The 17,377-nt window shown below is 37.1% G+C and overlaps 1 pseudogene; it reads right to left on the minus strand.

The window, feature by feature from the left end:
- Positions 1 to 9,597: 9,597 nt before the first annotated feature.
- LOC127094079 (pentatricopeptide repeat-containing protein At2g37320-like) lies at positions 9,598 to 10,566 on the minus strand (annotated as a pseudogene).
- Between the last annotated feature and the right edge of the window lie 6,811 nt (positions 10,567 to 17,377).

The raw sequence follows: 17,377 nt of genomic DNA on the forward strand, positions 1-17,377 counted from the left end.
GAACCTGTTTCAACCATCATTAACCATCTGTATCAGCATCTTGCAACACTGATTTTGCAGAACATTCATCTATGGCAGTCCAAGTTTGAAGCCCTTCCAAGCTATTTCAAGCCAAGCTAACTTCATCCTTCAACCTTAGGGAGCTCAAAAGGCATCTGTTTCAGGCCAAAGACACCAAACAGCACCTGTATCTTCGACTGTTCTTCCAATTGGTAAAAATTCGACTTTCACCATTCCAAAATCCATGCTATGCTTAGTGTAGGTCTATCCATGCTGAGATTCATGATGCTCTTATTTTTGAAAATGGCCATGTATCCATGAAGTTATGTTGCTTTTAAGTTTGATGTTGATTTATGTTTGTGCTCGATTCATGAGTTTGGTTGTGTTTTAATGGAAGTTGCTGTTGGATTCTTGTTGTTGGTTGTTTGATGAGTCTTTTAGTGTGTTCAATTGAGTTTTCTGGAGAAAAATTGTGAAACTCGATTTGGGATGATGAAGATGATTTACTGTAGCTGCAAACCCTAAGCCAATTTTCCAGATTTTCTTCTGTTTCACGCGTGCATGGCCAACAACCAATAGGAACATTTCGTTCCTTGGCCCAAAACGGCGTCGTTCCGTTTAATGAGTTTCATATTTACAGCTTTGCCATTTTCGTTTCAATTATCCAATTAATTCATTTTTATTTCTCATTTTTATTTCACTTGGTATGTCTCACTTACAAAAATCATTGTGCATCCAATTTTAATCCAAAAATCATGGGATTTTTTGCATTGTGTTCATCTGGATCTCTAGTTTTTTATCATAATTTTTCCAGATTTTTTTGATGAGTGGATTTTAATTGGTACTAGGGTTTGTGACATGTGACCAAATATTATACACTTTGCCAAATCGATTGTGAAATGATGAGGATGTATTCAATGGTTCCCAAATTTTTTGTGCTTAAACTAGACACACTCATGGTGATTTTGTTGTAGAGTTTGTGAATTTATCATTTGTGGTTTGTGAGTTATGATTTTTTGAATTAGGGTGTGACAATTTGTGTCACACCATTGATGTCCAACTTCATGATTTTCATTACCATGCTTCTTGACCTCCAATTGATCTGATTTTTTGCATGAACCTACTCTTGTATGTCTAGTTCACATGTGAATTTTCTTGGAATTATTTGTGGCATTTCCTAATTGTTTGAGATTTTCTCCCCTGGCTAGTCAAATGTTGACTTTGTGTGACACATGTTCCCATTTCATTTTTGAAATTCTCATACTTTATTAGATGGACATGAAATTTTACATGAGATAACTAGACATCCTCATCTTTTCCATGGTTTTAGTCCCATTCATTTATCATACACCATCTCTGATTTATGATTTTTCTAAGTTGATGCGTGTTTGGTTGACTTCTTTGAGCATGTTCAAAATTGCTTTGACTTTCTGATTTTCATTGACTGCCTTCCTCTTGTCCAAATGAGATGAAATTTGACATGCTTACCTTGCTGTGGGTTGTGATTGATCATGATTTATTTGGTGATTTTTAGAAATGTTTAAGATTGCTTTTGATGCAAGTCTTGCTGTTGACTTCTATGAGCTCCTAAATGCCATGTTTTGACCTAATTTGTTCATGAAATGATGATGATGATTGATATGAATGTGAACCCAATTGGTTTTGTTTTTTTGAATGTTTGAACTTGATTTTGATTGGGCATTGCTTGCTGTTTTGACTTTTTCATTCTCCTTTGACCCTAGGCTTGTCCTAGTGGTCCTGTTACTCACCTTTGAGCTTATGTTTTCAGGTTGACCAACAAATGACCAATGAGACCAACTCTTTTTGATTGAGCTTGCTTAGATATCATTGACTAACATGTTTGTTTTGTAGGTTGCTTGGCTCACATGCCTTGAGCCTTGTGCCTTGCACATTCACTTGCTTGTGTTGACTGGTTGACATCTGTTTCATTTTTGATTTAACTTTGGCTTGTATACTAACTGTGCTTGACTGATTTCAGGTACTTTAGTTGCTTTTAGTTCCTTGTGAACTTTGCTTTGCTTTGCTTGTATAAGCAATTTGCATTGAGGTATGTCTCTTTTACTCCATGTAGTCTGGAAGACCTGGCCTGTTACTTGGCCAGGCAACTGTCTGAAGTCCTCCTTAAGAGGCAATGTTTGTGGATGTTTAATTTTGTCCTTGCATAGAGTCAAAGACCTCCTAAGTGAAGAGGCAATTGGTGGAAGGTAGGGATATGCAATCTATCCCCCACTATTCAGTGTGTCATCTGCTTTGCTCACACCACTGTGTTGATGCATTGCAGATACAAACCCAAGATCTTGTACAATTGTACAGTTGAGTCAGTTATAAATGTGTAGAAGGGTTCCCACTTTCTGAACCCACACATTCTTGTCTTAAGCTCTCCCAGGCCAGGGATAAGAGCTGTGAAGTCTTATCTTCACTCACCTTTCATCTGCTTCACCTTAGCCCCTCAATGGCAAGGTTAAGAGCACATTCACCCAGTTCCAAAGGTTTGTTTGTTGAGGTTGATATGACCCCTCGACTAAAACCTAACCCTTGTTTGAGCCACTTGCTTGTGTATAGTGTGTGCTATCTGTGCTTGTAGGATTGTTTGACTTGCTTCCTGTGCAAGTTAGGGTTAATTTAGACTTGCTTCCTGTGCAAGTAGGTTTTGCTTGGCTTGCTTCCTGTGCAAGTTAGGTGTGTGTGTGGCTTGCTTCCTGTGCAAGTCATGACTAGGATAGGCTGGCTCCCTGTGCCAGTTAGCTAGAAACCTTAACTTAGGGATGATTTTGCATGATAACATCTAGGCTCGAGTCGTAGTCTCCCTAGTTGTGTCTCCCTCTGTTATCTGGTTAGGCTAGTCCTTTATCCCTCTGTAGGGGAACTACATCGCCCTGATCTTCATACCAGATGAAGTATGTAGGCAGGAGATTGAGCTGATCTCTCCGGGCGCCCTTTTTCTTTGTCCACCTTTGTGTCTTGACCACCCTTGTGTGTGTTTAGGTTCGGATGCTGATGTAAGCCCAGTGATTGGCATTCAGGCTCCACGTTTGCCTCTTTGTGGGTGTTGTAGGTTCGGATGCTGACATAAGTCCAGTGATTGGCAGTCGGGCTCCACGTTTGCCTGTGTCTTGTTTTGTTTGTGTGCGTGTCAGCCGAGCTACGAATGCTCTGATTCTTCTTCGTCCAAGAAGATACGTATGCATAGGATGCGATATCCTAGCGAGCATGTGTCGTCTCCCCAGTCCGAACTACTTGGACTCTGATGTCTGTGCCTGATAGACTAAGTAGGCCCAGGATGCGACATCCTGCCGAGTTCAGTTTCAGTCAGTCTCTTTTGTTTCTTTCAGCCAGTGTGTGTGTGTTTGAGCAGTGTTTAGCAACCATTTTCCTTCCTATTGTGCGTGGATCCCGTCGAGTACGACGGATGCGCAGGGGTGCTAATACCTTCCCTTCGCATAACCGACTCCCGAACCCATTCTCTTTGGTCGCGAGACCATGTCTTTTCCAGGTTTACTCTGAGCGTTTCCTTTCCCTCTTTTGGGATAAATAACGCACGGTGGCGGCTCTGTTGTTCTGTTTTCCCGCCGGTTTTTCGCGTAATGCGACACCTTGCACCAAGACATCATCCATGAGAAGGGCTCAAACTTGGATAAATCAACAAGTATGCCACTAGCTCTCATGAATGGAAAAAATGTCAACTTCCCACACAATTCGATGAAGAATGGGAGACTTACAATATCACTTAATAGAATGCTATGGCTTGAGGAACAAATTTAGCTATATGTTAAGCAATCGTAATTGGACTTATGTAGAAGTCACAACCATTTGAGGTCGGGCAATAAAAATATAGGTGTTAATGCATGTTAGAGATTTGGTACAAAGAACCAAACTCCTAAAACATACTACAAAAAAATGGGGGAGACCTATCTCAGTCAGACTTATGTTGATTCATCTGACACAAGGTCATTGATGAATCAACTAGCATTTAGACATTAGAGAAATCATTGGTCAATGAAGGATTGGGAAAGAATATGAATGAAGATGAAGAGGGAAGGGGAAAATAGAAACCCAAATTGATCATGATAGGAATTTCGTCTGATCAATACCATCCATTCAGTTTGGGAGATGAAATGTACATTTCATCAATCCCCTAAATCCAATGGTATTGATAAAACAAAAGTTAAATCAACCATGACCAAGGCCCAAACAGAAAGTCAAACATCACAAGACCATAAAAATGGCTCAACATAATTTTTAAACATTTAATCAAATTAAAAATGAATTAAAATGCATTTTAAAATGGACAAAATCTCAAATCCCTAAAAATGGTTAAGGGATTTATCCTAGGTCAAACAAGGTCAAAGAATCTTAGACAAAAAAGTTCACAATTTTTGGAAAGTCATAAGTATTTTAAAATAATTAAAAACATGTCCAAAAACAATTAATTCATGAAAAATATCAAAATTAATCCAAAAAATAATTAAAATTCAAAATATGAAAGAGGAAAATATTTAAATATTTTTGTTGAAAGTCCCATATTTTTTGGATTAAAAATGAAATTAATATGAATTAAACAAAATAAAGGAATTAAATGAAAAATCAGAAAGAAAATAGAAATTAGAAAAAACGAGGGTCATCATATCTCCCTCATTAATTGAGGTGGCAAATCTGATGGCCACACGCTATAGTGCACCAAACACCTGAGTCAAATGCGCAACACAAGTTGTAATCACAATGGAGGGCTGGGATTAGAACGTGGAGAGATGATGTGATGGATAAGACCTTGCCACCATACCACCGGAGCTAGGGCTCCGGTTATTTTCTCCGGTAGACCTCACCGGACTGGTCCACCACCAGCCTCCATTAAAACAAAAAATCAGTACACCATTTTAAAGAAAAAATGCCCAGGAGCTCGAATCCTGCCTCAATTTCACCCAATTCCAAGTATATTGAAAGATACGTGGACTTGAAGTTTGAGGTGCATGGTCTGAGTTGCTTCGATTTGGCCTTAAAGCAACTTAATCTTGTTGCCTACATTGGTAGGACTTCAGACAACCAATAATCAATTAAAATAGTTTAGAAATGAGAGAGAATCGAAGAAGAGAAGTTTGAGAAAATTCACCTTCGGGTAGCTTCAATTGAGTTTGATCTTGCTTCTAATTTACCTTGGCTCGACTCCAACAACTTGTAGGAAGTGAAATGGATCAATGAAAGGCTTGGATTCTTGGAGTTTCAATCTAAAAACAGAATGATAATTGAAAATAGATATCAAGTTAAATCTTTAAGTTTATCCCTTAATGGAGGTTAGGGAGGCCATGGTGCAAAGCTTGGGCAAGATGGATCCTTTTTCTGAGCAGCAAGGCAATGTATTTATAGCATGAGAGTTGCTTTCCACACCTTCCCATAATTTTTCCAAAAATAGTAATGTGATGTGCATGGGTGCATGGACATGTATTAGGACCAATATGATGATTGCATTGAGTCCAAATTCGTGCACAAATGCTACTGATGTCATAACGTGGAGCCATGCAAAGGTAATTAGAGATTGAGTTCAAAAGTTTCCAAAACAAGCCATGAGAAGAACCCATATGAAAATAACTTAATTATTATCCAAATTAAGTGATCTTAGACTTTTTGGAAAGGTGAAATCAAGGGGAACAACTTTTATGTTTAACACTTTTCAATTTGGAGATTGGATCATGATGAATTTTAAGGTGGAAGTTGGAGAAATCAAACATGGTTAAAACATTTCTAAGTACAAAGTCAAATGACCTCTTATTCCACCTTGAATAACGTTTGCTATGAGCTCCAAATGGAAATGACTTATTCACCAAAGTTGTATCTATTTAAATACTATTCCATTTGGTCATCAATTTGACATCATTTGGATTTGGCATGAGGGAGTTATGCATTGTAGAAGTTGAGGAAAATTATTTGTTCAATGATGATGGCCCAAAATGACCTATAATGTTTCCTCTTGGAACATGCCCTTGCAAGTTAAATTTAACATTTTGAAAAGAATAAGAGTTTGATAAGACATATTGAGATTAATCATGAAACTTGTATGGCCTTCATATCATAAAAAGTGAGCAAGTTATGGTCCTTGGAATTCGACATCTTAACTAGAGCACAAACAAAATGACCTATAATCTTGCACCATAAAAAATGACTTTCCAAGAAAAAATAGCTCTTGATTCCAACATTAAAGTTGTTTGGAATGTCATAAAGAGTAACTTTTATCTTGGAATATTTTTCATATGACAAACATTGTAGGAGATAGGGTCTAGGGAACCCCGGTTTTGACCAGTTAACTTTCTCTGGTCAACCTCTTTGAACCAACTTGCAAACTTGAAGTTCTATTGATATTTAGGGATCATGGAGGATAATATATGCTTGAGATGATGTATATTTAAGTATAACTTGATATATTTGACCACTTGATGAAGAAACTTACTAAGGAAGTCACACAAGATACCCAGATGAATTAGGGCTTCCAAGGCAAACAAGCTTCAAACTCTTGATGAATTCTTGATAAAATTGACAAATGAAGAGAATGGGGATCCATATATGATTCTTAGAACCATTGTGAACATTTACTTGAATGATATCCTTGCATTGAGAGTCTCAAACCCTAGTTGTAAGCTTGATAGGGCACAGGTGGATGCACACACTACCTATAAAAGAAACAAAGCTACACATAAACATATTTTTGGAATTTTGGTTAGTATACAAAGAAAAATAATGTATGATACAATCTAATGTGCTTGGTGATCTCTCCCAATGCAAACCCAATGAGTGAGTAGTAAGGAGGATACGAAGGTGTGATCCCAAAGTCAATGTAAATACTGAGATAGCATGAGGGATCTTAGGGTCAAAATTGGGGTCTCACTCCATCCCAGTTTGCTCAAGATATAAATCAGTTCATGCAAAATGCAAGGTACTCTCTCCGATTTCCATTTTTCACTACATTCATATTGAATCTTGAACCAACTTGGGTGATAGAGTGCTAACCATGTAGGTCTATTATGTGACGCTATGATGAAAATCATCCTCACTGTTTCAAGATCATCAGTTCTCTAACTGCATCTATTTCTAGTTCCTGAATGGAACAGTGGTACCGCCTGTGAGAATCGACTCTGATTCCTATGATTTCCACGATTTCAAATCCAATCTACAATTTACCAGTTTGTAACCTTCTCATATCACAAAATCAAGAATGTTCAAAGGCGAACACTGATATTTCTCACAGTAGATTCCGTAAGCCATCATTTTAACTATGATTCTTCGAAATTATAGATCTTGGATTCCCTCAAGAACTTTGTGAAGCAACATAATAAATGATAATAGATCTAGATCCAGATCTACACCAAAGACTGAAGTAAATTTCCTCGAAGATCATGCTGAAGGTTCACGATCCATTTCACGCCCTAACGTCATCTATACTTCTGGCTGCTAACATGGTACATACCACAACGGTGTCAAAGATATGACAAGTTCATAATTAATGTCATCAGAGATACAACGAGTTCATAGTCAACTTCGGGTGTAGATCCGATACAGAAACGCCTCATACATGTACCAAAGGATCTCCACTCGTTGAACAAAGGTTTCCTCATGCCGAATCTATCATGTTGGGGTAAATCTCACTACATCCTTTCTTTATCTCTTGGGCTAATAAAGTAAAAGAGGTTCTCTGAACTTGCCCAGGGGAAAGGCACAATGAACTATGGTTGTAAGGAGACTAGTGGACATTAATCTCGGGTTCTTGCCCGACATCTTCATTCCAAAAGAAAGACTGGACGAAAACATATTTCCAAACTGATACCGCATTGGATGGAGAGACAAGACTCTCAAGGAACACCGTCTATAACCGACCATCTTATTTTCCCTAGGGGAAGCAGACAACAACGCTGGATCACCTATAAGTAGATCGTCAGCCACCTATTGACCGCCTGAGGGAGATATCCACTCCGGAGTAGGACGGGATCCAAAATGTTTCAACCTCGGAGATCATAAAGCACCTCATCAGAGCATTCAACAAAGGAAACTCCATGGTCCTAAGGTTTCAACGATTTTCCTTAAGTTACATTTTCGATGAAGGTAACTGCCTAATCATACACTAGCGGACAAATATAAGACGGAATGCTTCAACATCTCGGACAACCAAAGGAGATACCATAAATAAGAAAAGTGCACCTCCTAGAGCCCTAAGGTAGGACCAAAGAATAAAGACGTTGTCCGTGTATAATAGGGTTACAACTGAAGATCTATTTTATTCTGTTGTTTAAATGTAACAAATTCAATTCATTTTTAAATTAAATACTTGTGCATCTTTTCTTTCCTTCCTCTGTTGTATGTTTCTTTGTCCCTATTTATTTTAAAGTACCAAAGTTATGGGTAGCAAAGACTACATACATTTTTGCATTGACAAAGACTACATATATTTCTAGATAGACAAAGAGTACACGCATTTATGCATAAACAAAGACTACCCACATTTCCGTGTAGACAAAGATTACACGCTTTTTTGTGTAGCGAGAACACCCCCTTCAGACCTAGCTAATCTAAGAGCATTAGGCGGTGGAGCCAGAATACGTCTACCTCGATCCAAGCTAAGCCTCAGGGGAAGGGACAAGTATCCTACCTATAACCTAAGAATGGTCATCTATAATGTGGAACGCAATAAAAATGTTAGACCACATCATGCCGCTTTCACCAGTTCCAATCCTCACATCGGGGAACATATGCAACACGCTAAATGCAACACACAAACTAATATGCTATTATATCAAACTCTAAATACAACGAACAAAATTAGGAACCAAAAATGGTGATTAACATCATTCAACGTGCTAAGTCGCAAATGACAAAGGCAGAGATGTTCGGGGAGCACATTGACTACTTCGTTACAATAAATGCATTATTTCCCTCATAAAGCGGGTGATTAGGGTTATCACCCCAAAAATGAAGCACGTCATAACCGAGGAACACCGACGATCCCACCAAGGTTAACAAACTTTGCGTTCCAGGGTAAAAAAGCAGGCACTGGCGTTACAATGACTTATGAACAACCAAAGGCCCAACGTAAAAACAACATAAATGGATCCAAGTGCAAGGCCCTAAGCTAAATAATACTCAAATCATCGAGGTAACAAAATGTTTATAAATATTAGGGTTAAATATACGATACACCCTGCAATGTTAGTGAGATTCGGTTTACCCCACTATAATAATTTTTTTTTGGATTCCCCATTGTAATTTCTAGATCATGCATGTTTGGCCCCTTGTTAACTATTTCAATCTAGAATCTTTTTTAAATCCTATGTGGCTATCCACGTGGCATTTTTAATTTATTTTTTGAAATTTTTTTATTTTTAATTTTTTTTATTACAAGGGGTGTAAATCAAAAGTCGCTCACATTACAGGGGGTAAAATATACTTTTGTTGTTTTGGATAGTAAAACATTGAAAAAATTCTATTTTTTTTTGCTACCAATGGGATTCAAACTCAGTGCCTAAGCTTATTAAGAAAGATTCTTAACCATTGGACTAATGTTCCTTTTGTTTACAATGTTCCCATGTTAAATATATATTACATAGTAGCTTCCATGAAGATTCCAAGAGAAGTTACAACATCTGGATTAACACCTTGCTTGATCATCTCTTCAAAGAGACAAATTGCCTCTTGCGCAAGCCCGTGGTGTGCATACCCAACAATCATAGAATTCCATGTTACACCATCCTTATTCACCATGTTTTCAAATATGTACAACGCATCGTCAATTTTCCCACATTTGGAATACATAGCAATGAGATCATTATCAACATGAAGAAAACCCATTTGAATTATTTGATAGTGGATACCTCTCCCATGACCAAGTGTTTCACTGCTCATACAAGCACTAAGTAGACTCGTGTTAGTAAAATAATTAGGTTTCAATTCTAAACCCCTCATTTGATGGAAGAGTTCCAAACACATATCCACAGGTCATTCTTGCGCAAACCCATCAATGGCTGTCGTCCATGAAATTACATTTCTCTCGGGCATTTCATCAAATACACAATATGTATCCCTTGACAAACCACATCTACCATACAAACTTATCGAAGAGCTTCCAACATAATCATTAGTAATGAACCCATTTGTTATTGCTAAACAGTGATATTAAATACCTCCATAAAGGTCATGTTTGTACACACATGAACTCAAAGAATGCGACAAAAAACACACATCAATTCCCAATCCTTGTTCCATATCTAGAACAGACGATTCAATAGTGGTTTGAGTAATAGTCTTTAAAATAACTGAATTATCATAAAGAGGATTTATTGCAGTGTTGTCTAAAATGCCTTCAACTAACCTAAGATAACTTCGACGATTTTCAATATCAGTGACATTTCTTTTGGGTGATACAAGTTTAAGGACTCTTAGAGCATTATTTAATTTATTGCTTGTTCTTCTGGGTCCTAATTTATGGAAAGAGAAAGGCCTAAAAAATAGATTTTTATGATAAAATGTTGGGATCGTGTTCCTTCTTAGGAATGACTGTGTTGTGGTCATTTAAATGTTAAGATCATGTTCCTTGTTAGTTTGTAATATATATTTAACATGTAAGTATTATAAACAAAAGGAACATTAGGCTAGTGGTTAAGAGTCTCACCTAATAAGCTTAGGTACCGAGTTCGAATTCCATTGGTAGCAAAAATTGATTTTTCAATGTTTTACTATCCAAAACAACAAAAATTTAAAATAAATAAATAAAAAGCCACATGGACATCCACGTCAGATTTAAAAAAGATTTTAGGTTGAAATAGTCAACCCGGGACAAAACGCACAAAATCTAGACATTACAAGAGGGTATCGTATATTTACCTAAATATTAATAGTAGTTACACCCAAGGAGAAAAGCTTGATAAAAATTGCAGAGAAATAAAAAAAAAACTAAAATTATACAAAGGAAAAAGAAAAATAATCAAGCCAAAACATTTGGAGCCGAGGTACCAAGATCGCCCTTTAGAGTCACATAGGAAGGAACATAGAAAGGGGTTTCAATGCCTCATTCGAGACTATGGAATTGTAACATAACCTCCCCGCTTGCTTAACGACATGATCACAAACCTGTACCCACTCTACACGTACCACTAAAGTGAGTCATCGAGCTTCCCCTTCAAACCGACAACCTCATCTTTAAAAGTTTTCAGGTCCTTGGCATGAGCCTTAGCTACCAGTGGAAGAATCTTCCAGTCCTCCTCCACCTGATGAGTTTTCTTTGTAAAAATGTTAGAGGCATACTTATACCGATTCTCCGCCTCCTTAAAAGAAACATCCTCCTTAGTTATCCAGGTGGCCAAGGTAAAAGGGGAACTGTGAGTCTTCACCTCCTCTTGTAAAGATTTATCATGCTTGGCCTTTTTGTATAATGCAATATACTCCTTTTGGAGAGTAGAGCACCTATGTTCCATAGATTCAAATTTCCATTTCCAAATGTCCCTTTCTTTGGAAGGATTGCTAGGAGATAAGACATCCCCTTCCAGTAGCAACAAGAGAAAACATAAAAGATGCCTTGTACACATTGAAAGTTATATCTAAAAGGAGTTCCAACTTCTTTGCCTTAGAGATATTTTGGCAGAAAGATAAATTTAACATCGAGAAAGTCATGAAGAGAAAATGTTCGACATTCGTGTGAAAGGAGTGACCTCCCATGAGGTACTGTCCCCAAAAATATGAGTCCATTTTGGATAATACTCTTCCTGAGGGAAATTTTAATCGCCTGAGCTCTCTTCATTGAAATTGGAAACGGGGATACATTCCCCACAATCAAGGTAGTTGCAGTGATGACTAACTAGTCGACCTAGGAGGTAGTTGTTATCTCAATGGTTAAGACAAGAAAAACAAGTGGGGCATGGACTGTAACCTGAGGAAGAGGTGTCATAGCCTAGCTGGAAGAGCTAACCTTTACAACTTGAGCATTGGCATGGTTGAATAACATCCTTAACTTGTCCATATTTTCCATGTTATCTGCAAAATACAATCATATATTTAAAAAAACCTAAAGACTTTATCCTCACCAAATGTTTCTTTCTTCTCCTCCTGGATGACAACACTTACAATCATGTAAGTGTCAATTCGCCTTTTTCTCACCTCGGTAGCAGGTACCTCGTCGGGGCCAAACCCTTCTCCGTAACCAAGGCCATGAAACTAAGATCGTATTCCATCCTTTATTGCCTCATTGCTATGGGAAATAAAACCCAACTTGGTACAATAGGAATGGACATCCCATTTAATGTGGTTTTTATATCAATACATTAAAAATGAAATCTCGTATAAGCGAGAAGACTCAACAGGAAGGTAGCACGAAGTGACATGGGCCTCTAATATAAGAGGCTTTTCTAGCAAGAAACACCATAGAAAGTCAGCCCAGTCCTATGTGAATATATCAAACCAATGGTTGTCTTGGTGGAAGCTAAAGATCCCCTAATTATAGAAGTTTTCTTGAGAGATTCACCTTAGGTGGAATAGATCAAGGAATAACCGAAGGGAATGTTTTCATGATTTATGCTCGACACATAGTTGGAATGCCCTCATGAACGCCAAAGACCTCAAATGAAGCTAGCAAGGAGTAACTTTTAAGTGCTTTAGGACAACTACTTCGAAGTCAGAAAAAGGAAACCATAGCCCTATTTTGTAAACAGACACTCATAGAGCATGATTTCCCATTTGTCAAAGGAACTGCATATCCACTTGAAGCTAGCAGAAATATACCTGAACGCATCACACGTTTGAACATACAACAAAGTCGCCATCAAACTTTATTTATTCCAAGAAGAGAGGTAAAACATCGATAAAACCCCGGGGGAAGAGATAACTGGGAAATGAAGTCGGTTATGCAAGGGGAATGTATTAACATCCCTCACATCTGTTATACTCAATGGGAACCATTTTGATTATTCTATTCTTAGGAAGACTTCTAATAATCTTCTTGACTTGGTCAGCTGTAGAGTATCCTTTATCCATAACTTTCAGTCCTACAACAAGCATCTGAAACCTTGAGAACATAGTCTTAACTGTTTCATCATCCTCGATTATGAATACCTCATACTTCTGGATTAAGGCCAAGACCTTTATCACCTTTACTTGAGCATTCCCCTCATGATTCATCCTTAGAGAGACAAAAATATATTTGGTAGAATCTCTGTTTGTTATCTTCTCATACTCAGTATAAAAGATATTATTTAGGAATATAGTTATGGACTTATGATCATTTTTGAAATGTTTCTTCTGCTAAACAGTCATAACACGTCTTACTATATTATTTCCTTCAACATTAACTGGGTGAACGTAGCCATCGACTACAAGATCCCAGAGATCAACATTTAACCAAGAAAGAAACTTTCTATTCTATCCTCCCAATAATCAAATTTCTCACCATCAAAGATTGATGATTTTACACTATATTGATCTCTTTCATTGTTGTTAACAATATTAGCATCGTTAGCAGCGACCATTATTTCTCACACAAACTTGGATCGGTACTAAACATGGTGAAATATTGATAAACCTTTTATCACAATCAGAATTCGAGCTCTGATGCCAACTGAATGTGTGAGAAACACAAGAAAGGGGGTTTGAGTTGGGTTTTACAAAACAAAAGATTTTTACCAACTCAATAATACCACTTAAATGATAATAACAAAGAGATAAAAACACAAGTATTTTTATCCTGGTTCACTTGAAACTCAAAGCTACTCCAGTCCATCCGGCATGGTGATTTCGCCTTATACACAAGGACTTTTTTCCACTATAATCAATTGATTACAATAATCACAAAGAACAACCTTATTTGTTTTCTCAAGGATCCGACTATACCTTAGTCTCCTTAAGGACTCACAAAGAATAACCTTCTTTGTCTTCTCAAGGATCTGACTATACCCTAGTTTCCTTAAGGAATCAAACAAACATTTTCAATAATATTTTGTGTGTTACAAGTTGCTTCTACACAAGCATATTTTACACAAATGATAAATAATTACTCAAAGAAAATATGTGTATAAAGAATGATAGCTTTTCACAAAGAAATAGACTTTGTCAAGTTTAGCAGTACTTCGACATTCTTGTGTGTTTTTCTTCAATTCTTCAAGTCCCACTTATATAGCATAAGAAGAAGAGAGTTGGAGGGAAAATTGGGAAACCAAATAGAGCGGTTGTACACTGTTGGATGGTGAAAGGAGTGATATTGCGTATTATCCTTCGCCCACAAATTTAGTGACATGTGTGATATACAATATTGTCCTTGCCCATGATATCAGGTAGTGGAAATGATATTTGATTTGTACTATGTACTATTTGATCACATGCCCATTTGATCTTATCTTCAAGTTCATTGGCTTCTGATGAATGTTGATGAAACATGAAATGAAGAAACATAAAGCTGGATTCAGAAATTTCAGTCAGAACCTTGATAACCTCAACGTCTGGCTTGAGATCTTCAAAATCTTCAGCTAAGTAACACATCTAATAAGCTTGCCATTCTTTAGAAGCTTAGTGATCAGAGTCACATCCAGAAGCACGAACTGAGAGAATGGTTCAACAACAACATAACGTCTCCCTAAAAGCTTCTCAGGAATGAATCAGAATAAAAGAAGATAGATCATTGCAGCAACAACTTTGAACATCTTTCAGAACTTTTTATGACTGACTCAGAAGTGGAATTGGAACTCATTATTCAGAAACTGGTGATATTGCATGTTATATAATCAGAATTAAAACTGGCTGTTAAAGCTACACAATAACAAACCATTAGGATACCAAAATTGATCTCACACAAATACAACATTGTTATCATCAAAATTCAAGGTATAGATGTATAACCATATCTTGTTCTAACATAAAATATTTTTGATGATGATATCATGGACATTTTTGGGGTTGGAGAAGATGAATGTCGTGCTTGAAATTTCAGAATAACAACAACTTTTTGGCAATTCCTTCGTGCATGGCTTTGATAATAACTTTCAACTCGTAAATCATTTTGGGTTGGGGTTAGAAGCGCTGGGTATCTGAAATAGAGGGTTGTAATTGTGTTTCAAAGATAAAATATTTTTAATGATTTTATCAGAGGTTGGTAGTAGGTGGGAAAGAAGTCTATGATGTGATAAATATGGACTAGGTTCATATTGACAAATTATTTGATGTGTTGTGAATGATTGAGATGGTGTGTTCGATTGTGTGATCGATTGTGTGATCGCTAAATATTATTATAATTGTTGTGATCGATTGTGGATCACTAAATATTATTATAATTGTTGTGTTAATTTCATTATTACCATGCCATACATCCATTGTTGATATGTTGAAGGAGATAAGTCATAGGTCCGAAGGGGGACGAAAGACTTATCCGGAACTCATAAGGGGGAGTTCGGGATTCCGAAGGGGGAATCAGATTCGTAAGAAGAACCAAATATTGAATTGGTACCATATGCATATGAGTCGTTATCGTGAGTCACATAGCATGTGAAATTCTGGTATCAGATATAAGATGTCGAAGGTAATGTCACGACACTAATATCTGTTAACACATAATGGATAAAGATACAGAATGGTAAAGCAAATAACACAAGCAATTGTTAACCCAGTTCGGTGCAACTCACCTACGTCTGGGGGCTACCAAGCCAGGAAGGAAATTCACTAAAATAGAATTAGTTCAAAGACTCTCCGTACACTTCAACAAGTTACAGTATTTCTCACCTAATCTCTACCCGTTCAATTTCTACCTAAGCACTCTTAGATATGAGAACCCGCTCACTTCCCTACAATCACACACCAGTGATTTTAAACAACAATCCCTTGATAAAAGAAAATCCTTTCAATCACACACTCTTGATTTTACTTCACAGTTTCAATCAAGAAGACACACTCTTGATCTTGCTTCACAGCTTTGATCAAGAAGACACACACTCTTGCTTAACAGCTTTAGAGTGACAAATTACAACCACAAATCAGTCCAATTCAATCATCAATGGATGACTTGAATGACCTACAAGTATCACGACTAAATAGACACAAACCCTAGCTCTCTCTCTATATTTCGCTATGTATTGGTTGTGTGTTCAAACAGGTTTTCTAAGTCCCTTTTTATAGAAGCATCCAGCTGGGCTTGGACATCTTGAAAACCCTAAATCTATTTTCCAATCAAATCTTTTTATAACAGCTGGTTAGATCTCCTTGGAAAATAAGTAAATCTGGTTGTAATCCATGATTGAGTGCTCCAGCTAATCATATCTTCAATCATACAAAGATTGCCTTTAATTGTGCAATCACAAAACACCAGACATTCATACTGAATGTTCTGTGTACAGGATGTCATGACATCGGGTCTGACATCCTGGAAAAATCCTGCATAATCCAATAAATCCTTTTATAACTTCTAGCAGGTACAACCATATCAGATGCCATGACCTTGTGTATGTCATTTGAAACAATCCTGCATGAACATGTCTTTCATTTAAGCTCCAGCAGGTACATCCAATATCAGAAGCCATGGCATTGTATGTGGCATTCTAAAACAATTCTGCATGCACATGTTCTTGAACTCCAGTAGGTACATCGGATATCTCATGTTAAGACATCACACATAACATCTTGTGAACACTCTTTGTTTTACCAAAATTGCTGCCAACACTCAGAATCAACAAACTCCCCCTTTGGCAAATTTTGGCTAAAACATATATCTGTCCTTTTTGTTCACAAGGTAAACTATCATCAGTTAAACAACATAACAGTAGTTTAATCAGCAGTAGAAGCAAAACAATTACTAGCTATGGCTATTAGTAATGCACACATGCACAAGGATACTTCTCCTCCCCCTAAATCTGTGCAACAAAAACAGAATTACTAGTTATGGATGGAACTAGTAAGACACACAAATGCACAAGGGTACTCCTTCTCCCCCTAAATCCGTGCATACAACAAACAGTCTCCATGAACATAACAACTACTGTAACTCTAGCACCTGTACCAGCCAGAATGTCATTCTGACATCTACTTCAACAACACCACCTGTGCACCATGTCAGACATCCTCTTTGACATCTGTAAACAAAACAACATTCTATTTTAACACCTGTGCACTTCCTTTAATAATAGTTGTCCTCCAGCTATATACATCTCACAACTTCCACAAACAACTTCCATATCAGCACTTCTCTCCCTTTTTAGTTAAAATTGACCAAAAGTGACCAATCAAACAAAATAAATGTCTATTAGCCTAGCAGAGAAAGTTAGATCAGATGTTATAACATTAAGCATGTTAAAACATAATATTCAGAAAGTACAAACCATCATTATACACAGCTGTGATAGCTGAGATAATGAAC

This window comes from Lathyrus oleraceus, chromosome 6 (assembly GCF_024323335.1).
Source record: "Lathyrus oleraceus cultivar Zhongwan6 chromosome 6, CAAS_Psat_ZW6_1.0, whole genome shotgun sequence".
NCBI classification, from domain to species: domain Eukaryota; kingdom Viridiplantae; phylum Streptophyta; class Magnoliopsida; order Fabales; family Fabaceae; genus Lathyrus; species Lathyrus oleraceus.